This window comes from Neolamprologus multifasciatus, chromosome 2 (genome assembly GCF_963576455.1).
Source record: "Neolamprologus multifasciatus chromosome 2, fNeoMul1.2, whole genome shotgun sequence".
NCBI classification, from domain to species: Eukaryota; Metazoa; Chordata; class Actinopteri; order Cichliformes; family Cichlidae; genus Neolamprologus; species Neolamprologus multifasciatus.
Genome location: NC_140440.1, coordinates 11,888,830 through 11,899,540, shown reverse-complemented (window position 1 = coordinate 11,899,540; position 10,711 = coordinate 11,888,830). Strand labels below are relative to the sequence as shown.

The following is a 10,711-nucleotide window of genomic DNA, read 5'->3' as shown; positions in this document are numbered from 1 at the left end:
TTCTGTATGGGTAAATACACTGTGCTTATGCCATGCATGAATACAGGTTCATGTTTTTAGATTTTAAGGAAGTTACTTGAGGAAGTCAGTGCTGTTAGTCTACCCCGCCTTAAGTAAGCGTATGAAATGTACTGATTGTGCTTTAGTTCCTTGTTATATATTGTTTAGCTTGTTTTGCTTGGCTAAATATTTAACCTGTGACAATAATTTCCTCCAGAAAAAGAAATTTTATAAGTAAAAAGTTCTTATTACTGCATTATGGTGTTTCTTTATTAAATCATTCATCTATTTAAAAATAAAATATTACTATTCTTTCTAATTATCTTGTTTATGTGCTGTACTGGCCACTTTATTAGGTACACTTCCTCATACCTAGTTGACGTCTTCTTGTCTTCAGAACTTCTTTTTGTATGGCGTAGATTAAAAGATGCTTAAATCCATATGAATTTGTTGGTTGAACATTCATAATGCAAAGTTGCTCTACTGAATTGCCAATATCCTCGCCTACACCATTACACCACCACTGCTAGCCTGAACCGTTGATATAAGGCAGGGTGGATCCATGCCTTCATGTTATTTACAGCAGACTCACCCGATCAGAGCTTCATTTGTCCAATTTTAGTGAGCCTGTGTGAAGTGTAGCTTCAGTTTTCTGATCTTTGCTGACTGCATTAGTACCTGGTATGGTCTTCTGCTGCTGCTCTGCTTTAAGGTTCAAATATGCTCTTCTGCATACCTTGGTTATAATAGGTGATTATTTGAGTTCTTGTTGCCTACTTTCTCTGACTTCTGTCATCAACAAGTTTTTGGACCATTCTCTGTAAACCCTACAGATGGCTATGTGGAGAAATCCCAGAATATCAGCATTTTATGAAATAGTCAGACCAATCTTTGTGGTGCTAACAACAAGGCCGCATTCAAAGCCACTTAAAAATCACCTTTCTTCCTCATTCTGATGCTCGTTTTGAACTCTATATATAAATGCACTGACTTGCTGTTGCGTGAAATATTTGTATTAATGAGGAGCTGAACAGATGTGCTTAACAAAGTGGGCAGCGAGTATATATGTCCTCGCCATTTTTATCATGTTATTTTCTGTTGATTCCTTTTGCGCATAAAAACTAAGCCTTTAAAGTAGAACATTATCAGAAGGATAGGCCCTTAGGCCCCCTCCTCCATCCTTCGAGGAGGGGGCCTAAGGGTACATCTTTCACCATCTTACAATGCTGTGATTGCAGCCATTCACCAACTCTCTGTGAATGGTACTCATGGCTATTGATCAGTGGTCTTTGGTCAGTGGTTGTTGATCAATGGTCATGAGAATTTGCATAATTATGATTAAGGAACTGACCTCCCAGCCCATTGTTCCTTCATGGGCTGGTTTCAGTCATTATGCAAATGTACTGTTTATAAGATTTGGGGAAACCTGCAGTCAGCTGAGACTGAAGAAGTCACTTGGATGAGTGATGAAACGTTTCTCCCAGAAAACGCTACGTCCAGATGAACAGAATCAACTTTTGGAGATTTATTTTCCTGGATGATTGAGAATGCATCAAGACTTATCAGTGATGTAATATTGTCTCCTTCATGCTCTATGGTTCCCTAATAATACCTCATAGGTGTGTCCAAAAATGCAAGCAACAGCTAGTGTGTCATCCAATTAGTCTCCAATTCTCCATCTGGGTGCTTTGGTCTGGTCACCTGTCCAGACTGACTGCAGCGATGGCTTTAGAACTTGATAACGGCTGTGATATAAGCGGCCTCAGACGCCCCTCTAACTGCCGGCGCCTAACCTAGTTTAACAGCAATGATGGTTACATCACACGCTCACTATTGGTAAATGTCACAGACAGCCAGTGGGCGAGTTGTTCAAATCCAAAAAGAGGCAGAGGGTTAGGGAAACTGTTGTTTTCAACACCAGCATTTCCTCCCATCATTGCTTTCATGCACTGTTGAATAGTTTTAAACGAAATTAAAAATGAGCAGTACCCCCCTCCCTGACCTTTTTCCTCCCTTTATTTACACAGTGAAGTGGACCGTACATGGCTCTGGGCCGCTGCCTCTTTTTTTAAATAAAATAACCCAACCTCTTTTTTCTGGCCCTGTTTCAAAGAACTGTGATGGAAATTACGTCGACTCAAAATTTTCCAAAGGTAAACATAGTAAAAGGAAAAAGACACAGTTTAGACAAGACAACACTAAAAAAACAGGTCAAAGGGAACGAGCTGCAGATTGCCTCATATTTGCAAATATGCAGAATTTACGTATATATGAGTATCCTTGACATACTGAACCAGAGACCTGTCAACCGTGACAATTGATGATTGATACTAAAACACGTTATTTTTGGCTGTTTTCAGTCCTCCTGGCTTTTTCCACAACACTTTCATGCTTATTTCACACTGCAGCACCGAACGGTGCCAAGCGATGTCATTTTCTGAGCAACAGTGGAGTGGGGAAGCAGTAAAACCCCTGAATGTTTCTCTTGTAAAGCTTGACTTGAAGTAATCTTCTCTATCGCAGCCAGTAGCAGCAGCTGGCGGGAACAGACCTGAGACGCTTTCCAACTTAAGAAACAAGGTTTTCCACCTCTGCACTGTAAACATGTCTAACTAAATGTGTTTCTAATCAAATTTGCGACGAGAAAAAGCCCACGAACTAACGTATAAATTAGGCGCAAACCGCAGCAGATACTTTAAAAATTTGCTGTGGGATTAGGAGGTTTGTGAGATTTGCTCCACACTGCAGAATGTATCAGCCACTTGCTGTTTCAAGAAGAAGCACCCGAGCTGTCTCATATTTTAATATCATAACCGTGATATATTGAACTCAACAAATTATGCCAGTTAGTAGATAAACTGATTAGTAATTGAGAAATGTCTCTCTGACACATCACAGTTGCGTGTAGCCTATTAAAAGGAACGTGTTAGGTGCTCGAGGTCTCAGACCAAATGCAAACTGACATCCCTGTGTCGAGCAGAGAAGCAACAGACGTGTTTATCTTGTTTCTGAGGCTGACGGCGACTTCGGCTAACATACGAGAGACGAATATTCCCCAGGAGATGGAAGAAATATGAAGCATATTTGGTGCTTCTAAATAAGGACAGAGAAAGGCGACACTGCGGGGATATCTGAACTGTTCGAGCTCCACAGGGAGCAAGGAGGAAACGAAGGGGGGTGGGTGGGTAGTAGAGAGATATAAGGGAAAAAATAGTTTAAAAGAGATTGAATATTTAATGATTTTCATGAGGGGAAAGGTGAAACAGAAGAGGGAAAGAACTGGGGATAGACTTCCTTTGGTTTTTCCTGTTCATCCTCTCTCTCTAACTGCCTTCACCTCGCCTGCATCTGCCCTCCTTATCTGACTGTGATGTTTTTTATCATCTTTCTCTCCCAGTTTCTATCTTCATCTTATTCACACTCCATCAACCCCCCACAACACACTCCACCCCTACCCCATTCCTCATTCCTGCATTTCTCTCTCTCTTTTTCCCACTCTCAGGCGTTCTCACCATACATCTCCACCCTCCCACTCCTTTTCTCTCTATAGTCACTGCAGCGTGTCTAATGGCTCGGCTCCTCAGCAGATCCACCACGCAGAGGCCAGGCGAGCAGCCGCCCCGACTGACGCCTCCCAACCACTGGCCTTATCAAGACTGACAGCGAACTAGACCTAGAGCTATCGCTAACACACACACATGCTCACTCGCACAAACAATTGCAAAGATACACGCCTGCACATCCACAAAGACACAAGCGTAATAAATGCACACTCGTGCAAGACGAACGTACTGACACTGAAAGGCAGGTACACGGAAATAATATTTCTGCAGCACACAAACAAAAGGATGCCTGCGACACTTAAATGCACTCACGCGGACAACTGAACGTAAGGCAGCTGCATCGCGTTGAAGCAAACATGCAGACGCAGGCACATACAGACACACGCATGGGCAACAAATTGGATTTATGGATGCTGACAGTGAGCTGCAGAACAATGTGGATGCCACTACAGAAGAGAGTAGATGCTGCAGAAACAATCTAATCTACTGTAGGCGGAGATGGGTACCGCAGGCGTGAAGAATCCAGCCAACATGTGGAAGACAAGGAGGGAAGGAGGGGGGGGGGGGGGGCGAGATGAGTGAAAAGAGGCTGACTAGGTGGGAGCAACGGGAGAGATTAAGGATCAGAGCGCTAGAAAGGAAAAGGAAGGGGGAAGAGGAAGTTGAGGAGTGCAAAAGGATGGGCACAGTAAGAAAAGAATAAAGGAAGTAGTCAAGTAGTCTCTTTGATTCTGGCCTGAAACTTGTGCTGTGTTATCTTCCTGTTTCATTCAAGGAGTAGAGAAACTATTTGAAAACTCAGTAACAGTATGAGAGTGTGAGGTTAAAAATGCTCCAATATCTGATCAGCATAACAAAAATCAGTTCTTACTGGATGAGCTGCTTTCTTGAGCTGTTTAATAAAAGAGGAAATGGACTCTTTTAGATGTTTTCATTATGCTAAACAGCAGATCAAAACCATGCATCTGGGCTCAAACAAGGCTGTGTGAGAGTGGTTACAAACTGGATACTCTGACGCTCTAGTGGCTGGGACACCGATCGTGCTATACCTTCATCATATACAAGCACAGACAGCTCGAGGCGCAACGGCCGAGCAGTCATTCCTGTTATACTTCTTGAAGTCTGCCGCCTGGGGCGCATGGGTAGTTGGTGCATTGTTATGTAAATCCTCTGCGGACATCTGCAGAGACCCTCGCTGTCACCGTTTACATCTCCCGGACCCAAGTGCTTTTAAGTGGATGTAGAGATAATAATTGGGCACTGGATGATTTAAAACCCTGTAAGCTGGCAAAAAAGCTATAGGAGAAGAAAGCCTGTTCTCTAAAGAGAGCATGGCAGCATGTTTGCAGAGCATATTAGCACAAACACCTTAAACCAGCCGTCAAGCACGGTGGTGGACGGGTGATGATTTGGGCTTGTTTTGCAGCCACAGGACCTGGACTCTTTGGTATTCAGAGGAGTTCACGGTTGACTCTCTGACTGCAAAGTGCTCTCGAGCCAAATGTGAGGTTGTCAGTCCAACAGCTAAAGCTCGGCCCCGATTGGATCATGCAACAGGTCAGTTATCCCAAACACAGACGCAAAGCTACAACAGAAAATAATCAAGGGGTTGCAACCCGATTGAAATGCTGTGGTAGAACCACAAAAGAGCCGTGCAGTAACAAATACCTGCAAACCTCAATGAATTTATTTAAGCAATAATATGAAGAAGAGTGAGACACATCAGTGTGAGAGACTGATAAAGCCATACACTAAATAAATGCTTTAAATTATGCGAGCTGTTGAGACAAAGTGCACTAAGTTTTTAGTTTTTCACTGAGATACCTGTAAAATTGTTTGTTTTTACACAAGATTATTGTATTTTAACCGTGTTATTAATGGTGATCTATTGGATTTTGTTTAGATTTTTACCTATTAGGCTCCTTTGTGTCATTTGTTATATTGTTTTCACTTCATTCAGATTTTCTACTTTATTTAAGTTATTTTGTTATAGGTTGTGTAGCTACAGTAAAACAGGGGTTTTGCAACTTTTGCATGAAGTGTCCTATCTAAGCTTATTAATATTAATTTTTGGGACTCACAGTGGTTTTGTCTCTTAATACCTCACATACTTTACTGATCATATGCGCTGAGGAGCGTACAGCCCTCTGAACATTTAAGTTTAAAGACTCTCTCTAATCGGCTCCCTATTTATGGTTCATAAGGATGTTTTAGATGCTGTATTTGTCACACGATGAGAGCTGATACTCTACTACCAGCAGCAACATGTAAAAACCCTTCTGGGCAGAATTCATCGAAGCAGTGATCCCCACGTCTCTGCAAACATCTTACTTACTAAACAACAACCCTTTCACAGAAAAATAAACAAATTCTTACATTCACACACAACCAAGCCTTCATACTGTTAAGTACACAGAGGGAGGGGTGGGGGGTTGTTTCACTCTTATTAGCTTGGCACAGAGTTATCTCTTCAGACCTTAAACACACTACAGAATAGCCGCTGTTATCACACAAACCCGCACACACATACATAGACACACACAGAAAATTACACACAGGAAGTCTGTGATATGGGGCCAAAAATACATCACAAACCTTGCATCACCTTCCTCTCAGTGTGTCCACTCTTCCACTGTGTCCCAAAGCTGGGTGGAGGTGTGTGTGTGCGCGTACGGGAGGTGTGGCATGCAGTAGATAATGGGCCAATTGTAAGTGATTAGAGTTGGAGCCAACCAATCAGCACAGCCTGGTACTGGACTGTGGCCAATGGCTGGATGTTCAGCGCAGCTGGGGGAGGGCGCTCTCGCTCACACAGGAAAAGAAATGTGGCCGAGCCTTTTTACAGAACCTCCTATAATTCAGTGCATGTGTGTAAATATGTTTTTACAATTTTGTTTCATTTTTTAAAATTGATTACATACAATTTATTTTTAGATGGACGTCCTTAAACAAAACCCAGAGTCACAGACTAATGTGAATAAAATGAATAACTAACAACTTTTTCTCCATCAGTGTCATTTTTTTACACTATGCCACAAACAATTTTTCATCTTTATCCTTTTTTATCTCTTTCTGCCTTTTCTGTAAATGTAGCAACGTGTTATTAATGTTTAAATATGAGTCACTCCTGTGCACCACATATAACTCGTTGTCATCGTCACCAGCCTTTACTGTAATGTATAATTTTCCAGACTCATCATCTTGAGTTTGTTATTTTATCCTGCAAACTTCAAAATATCTTTACGCTGATTTAAAACAACGAAAGCAGCCGAATTCTGGCATTTGGAAAGATAAAAATGTTGTTTTCAGACTGATATCTCATCCTGATTATTGTAGGAGTAGCAAATTTTCTGTTCTCCAAAAATTGATTCTGTTCATCTGGACGTTGCGTTTTGTGGGAGAAACGTTTCATCACTCGTCCAAGTGACTTCTTCAGTCTCAGCTGACTGCAGGTTTCCAATCTTATAAGCAGTACATTTGCATAATGACTGAAACCAGCCCACTGAGGGAACAATGGGCTGTGAGGTCAGTTCCTTAATCATAATTATGCAAATTCTCATGACCATTGATCAACAACCACTGATCAAAACCCACTGATCAATGGCCATGAGTACCATTCACAGAGACTTGGGGAATGGCTGCAATCACAGCATTGTAAGATGGTGAAAGATGTACCCTTAGGCCCCCTCCTCGAAGGATGGAGGAGGGGGCCTAAGGGCCTATCCTTCTGATAATGTTCTACTTTAAAGGCTTAGTTTTTGACCTCACAGCCCATTGTTCCCTCAGTGGGAACAATGGGCTGTGAGGTCAGTTCCTTAATCATAATTATGCAAATTATGCAAATTCTCATGACCATTGATCAATGGTCAACAACCACTGACCAAAACCCACTGATCAATGGCCATGAGTACCGTTCACAGAGAATGTGTCAGGAGTATCGGAACAGTTGAGACGCATTTTTTCGAAACACCGGGTCTCTGTGGCTTTTAAACCCCAAAACACGCTGCGCCAAAAATTGGTCCCCCCCAAGGAGCGGGTCCCCCGACACAAACAGAGTAACATAGTGTACGCTGTTAAGTGCCAGGAGGATTGCCAGGATTATACATCGGGGAAACCAAACAACCTCTGGCGAAGCGGATGGCACAACACAGAAGAGCTCGTCAGGCCAGGACTCTGCAGTCTATTTACACCTACAGGCCAGTGGACACTCTTTCAATGATGAGGATGTAACATCCTGGACAGGGAAGAACGCTGGTTTGAGCATGGAGTCAACGAGGCCATTTACGTGAAAAGGGAAAGACCATCTCTGAATCGAGGAGGGGGCCTAAGAGGACCTCTTTCACCATCTTACAATGCTGTGATTGCAGCCATTCCCCAACTCTCTGTGAATGGTACTAATGGCCATTGATCAGTGGTCTTTGGTCAGTGGTTGTTGATCAATGGTCATGAGAATTTGCATAATTATGATTAAGGAACTGACCTCCCAGCCCATTGTTCCTTCAGTGGGCTGGTTTCAGTCATTATGCAAATGTACTGTTTATAAGATTGAAACCTGCAGTCAGCTGAGACTGAAGAAGTCACCTGGATGAGTGACGAAACGTTTGTCCCAGAAAACGCTACGTCCAGATGAACAGAATCAACTTTTGGAGATTTACTTTCCTGGATGATTGAGAATGCAGCAAGACAAATTTTCTGTTCTTCCACCAGCTTCAATAATTGTTTAAGCATTATGCAGTTATACAAGAACTCTGGGCCAGGCTTTTTGTCCACAGCTTTGTGCTTCAGCTCTGAGCTTTTCTAGACTTTTACAAAGTCTGTATGTGTGAGACAACTCATGTAATTACGCCGTAAATTCACAGTAAACCACGGGGCATCAGGAGTCTGCCTTCTCGCACGCTCTACCCTGGCAGCTGCCTCACCTGCACACCTGAGGAATATTTACAGTTGTCCTTTTGAGGGCAACATGTAAGTAAGAGAACTGCTCCTGCCTGGTTGATGCATGTAAATTGCTTCTCCTCTACCAAAGAGACACAAGGGTAAAGTCTAGAAATGTTCAGGGATGCAGTGCATGTTGAAAGCAGCTTAAGTGTCTCCAGTGTCATCCATTCGTTCTGCTTTTAGCCCAAAACCTCGTTTTTTCTCTCTTATCCCTGTTGGTTTTCATTTAACTGCATTTCTACTGTATATACAAATAAATGTGATGAGTGACTAAAAAGGATCAAACTAAGCTCTGCTTGAAAGGGATGATTCAATAAAACAAGCCTAGAGAAACCAATAAACACAATAAGAGGTTATTAAATCACACATTATTATTTTTATTTGGATGGAAGATTTGGTGCCAGGTGTTCATGCGAAATATGGTTTTAATACTGCGCGGTGTTTACATCAAAACTGTTAAATACATCATCTGTTTGTCTTCCTCAACAGCTTTGTTATGACTTTGGCTAGTGTTCCCACGTGCCACGAATTTTTCCATTCATTTTTTTTTGAGTTTCTTTATTTGAAGCATTTTTCTTTATCTGGGCTTTTAAACCATTCAAAAACGAAGATCCGTGTAAATATAGCCACTATTTATTTACTGATTTCATTACAGAAATATCTCATAGTAACGTTGGCTGCTTATGGTTGTTAAAGCTATTTTTCCTCTATTATTGCTCGTGACATTCAAGGCTGTGAAATGACAAAATATGCCTTTTTCTTTTTTACATTATTCTCACAAGTCTCAACACTTAGAGGACAATAATAATAACGATGATGGCTGGGCTCTTTTGGCTGCTTCCTTGTTTACCCAAGGGGCTCTGCAGCGGATAGAACTACATGTTTGATTTGGCACATTTTTTTTACCCCGGATGCCCTTCTGAATGCTCCCCTCCTATTTATCCAGGCTTGGGACTGGCACTGGGAGTACGCTAATACTCCTTAAATACAAATAAGCTGGGGGTTAGTTGACTGACACTGGGTCTGTGTCTTCCCAGCCCTAAAGAAGGAATATTTCATAACAATAATAAGAATGTTTCTTACCAACATGCAAAAACTGTTTACATTTTTCCAACACTAAAGGGTTATTCAGTCATTCATCCCTTTCCCTTGATGCTGTCCTTCTTCCTGCTGAATAAAAACATTTGAAAACAGCGCTTCATACACACAAAAATGACCAGCAACTATGGATAAAAGAGTATTTCAACAATAATTCCAGTTCAAGGTGGATGTTGCAAGGTATCAAGTCCGTTGTGCATTACAAAAAGAAAGATAACACACACTACACACATACTGATAACTGTGTCAGCCTAGCAGAGGAACACAACAATTGTAAGCCAATAAGCAACCCAGGGACCTCTGCTCTACTTATGAGGTGCAGCAGCATCTCTGCAGCATCAACACAAGGATAGCAGCTGGCCCTGCTAACTGGGAGAGGTACTTTTTTAACCATCATTGAACCTGTTACCAAAAATCTACAGTAAGTTGTGTCAACAACTATTGGCCAGTTCCTCTTACCATGATCATTTCTAAATACTTTGAAAGACTGCTATTCAATCACATAAAGCAATGCGTCACAGCCGAGGTAGATCACCAGGTATGAGATTTTAACACCAACTGCTCTCAGACTGTCAGCCTGGGCAGGAAAACACTCCCCATCCTCGCTCTGACCACGGAGTTCCGCAAGGCTACGTGCCGAGACCCTTCCTGTATGCTCCGGACAGACATGACCATCAGTGCATCCGCAAGACGAATACCACTGTTAAGTTTACAGATGATATGACATCATAACAATATGATGTCATGTGTGTGTTTTAATAACACACACACCAAAGAGATGATTATAGAGTCCCGAACCAAAAAGAAAACCACAGACACACCGCTACACATCCATAGAGAGAGTCTACTGCGCACCACACTGCAGCTTTTACAGCACAGTAGAGAGCATTGGTGTGGTAGCTGTACCAAAGCTGACAAAAGGCCCTCCAGCATGTTGTGGAAAGATTGTGGGCACAGAGCTACCATATCTGGATCATCTTTACACCACTTGCTGTGTGAAGAAGGCCACAAAGACTCTCCAGCCCATCAAGCAGGTACTTTAGAGGTGTACAAACACGCACATAGGCTGAAACACATCCTTACACACAGAAAAACAAAATCACCTCCTAAAC

The 10,711-nt window shown here is 42.1% G+C and overlaps 1 long non-coding RNA gene across 1 annotated transcript in view; it reads left to right on the top strand.

The window, feature by feature from the left end:
* LOC146524008 (uncharacterized) overlaps positions 1-10,711 on the top strand; it is a 192,248-nt gene that overhangs the window by 74,532 nt on the left and 107,005 nt on the right. The gene's annotated exons all lie outside the window — the stretch shown is intronic.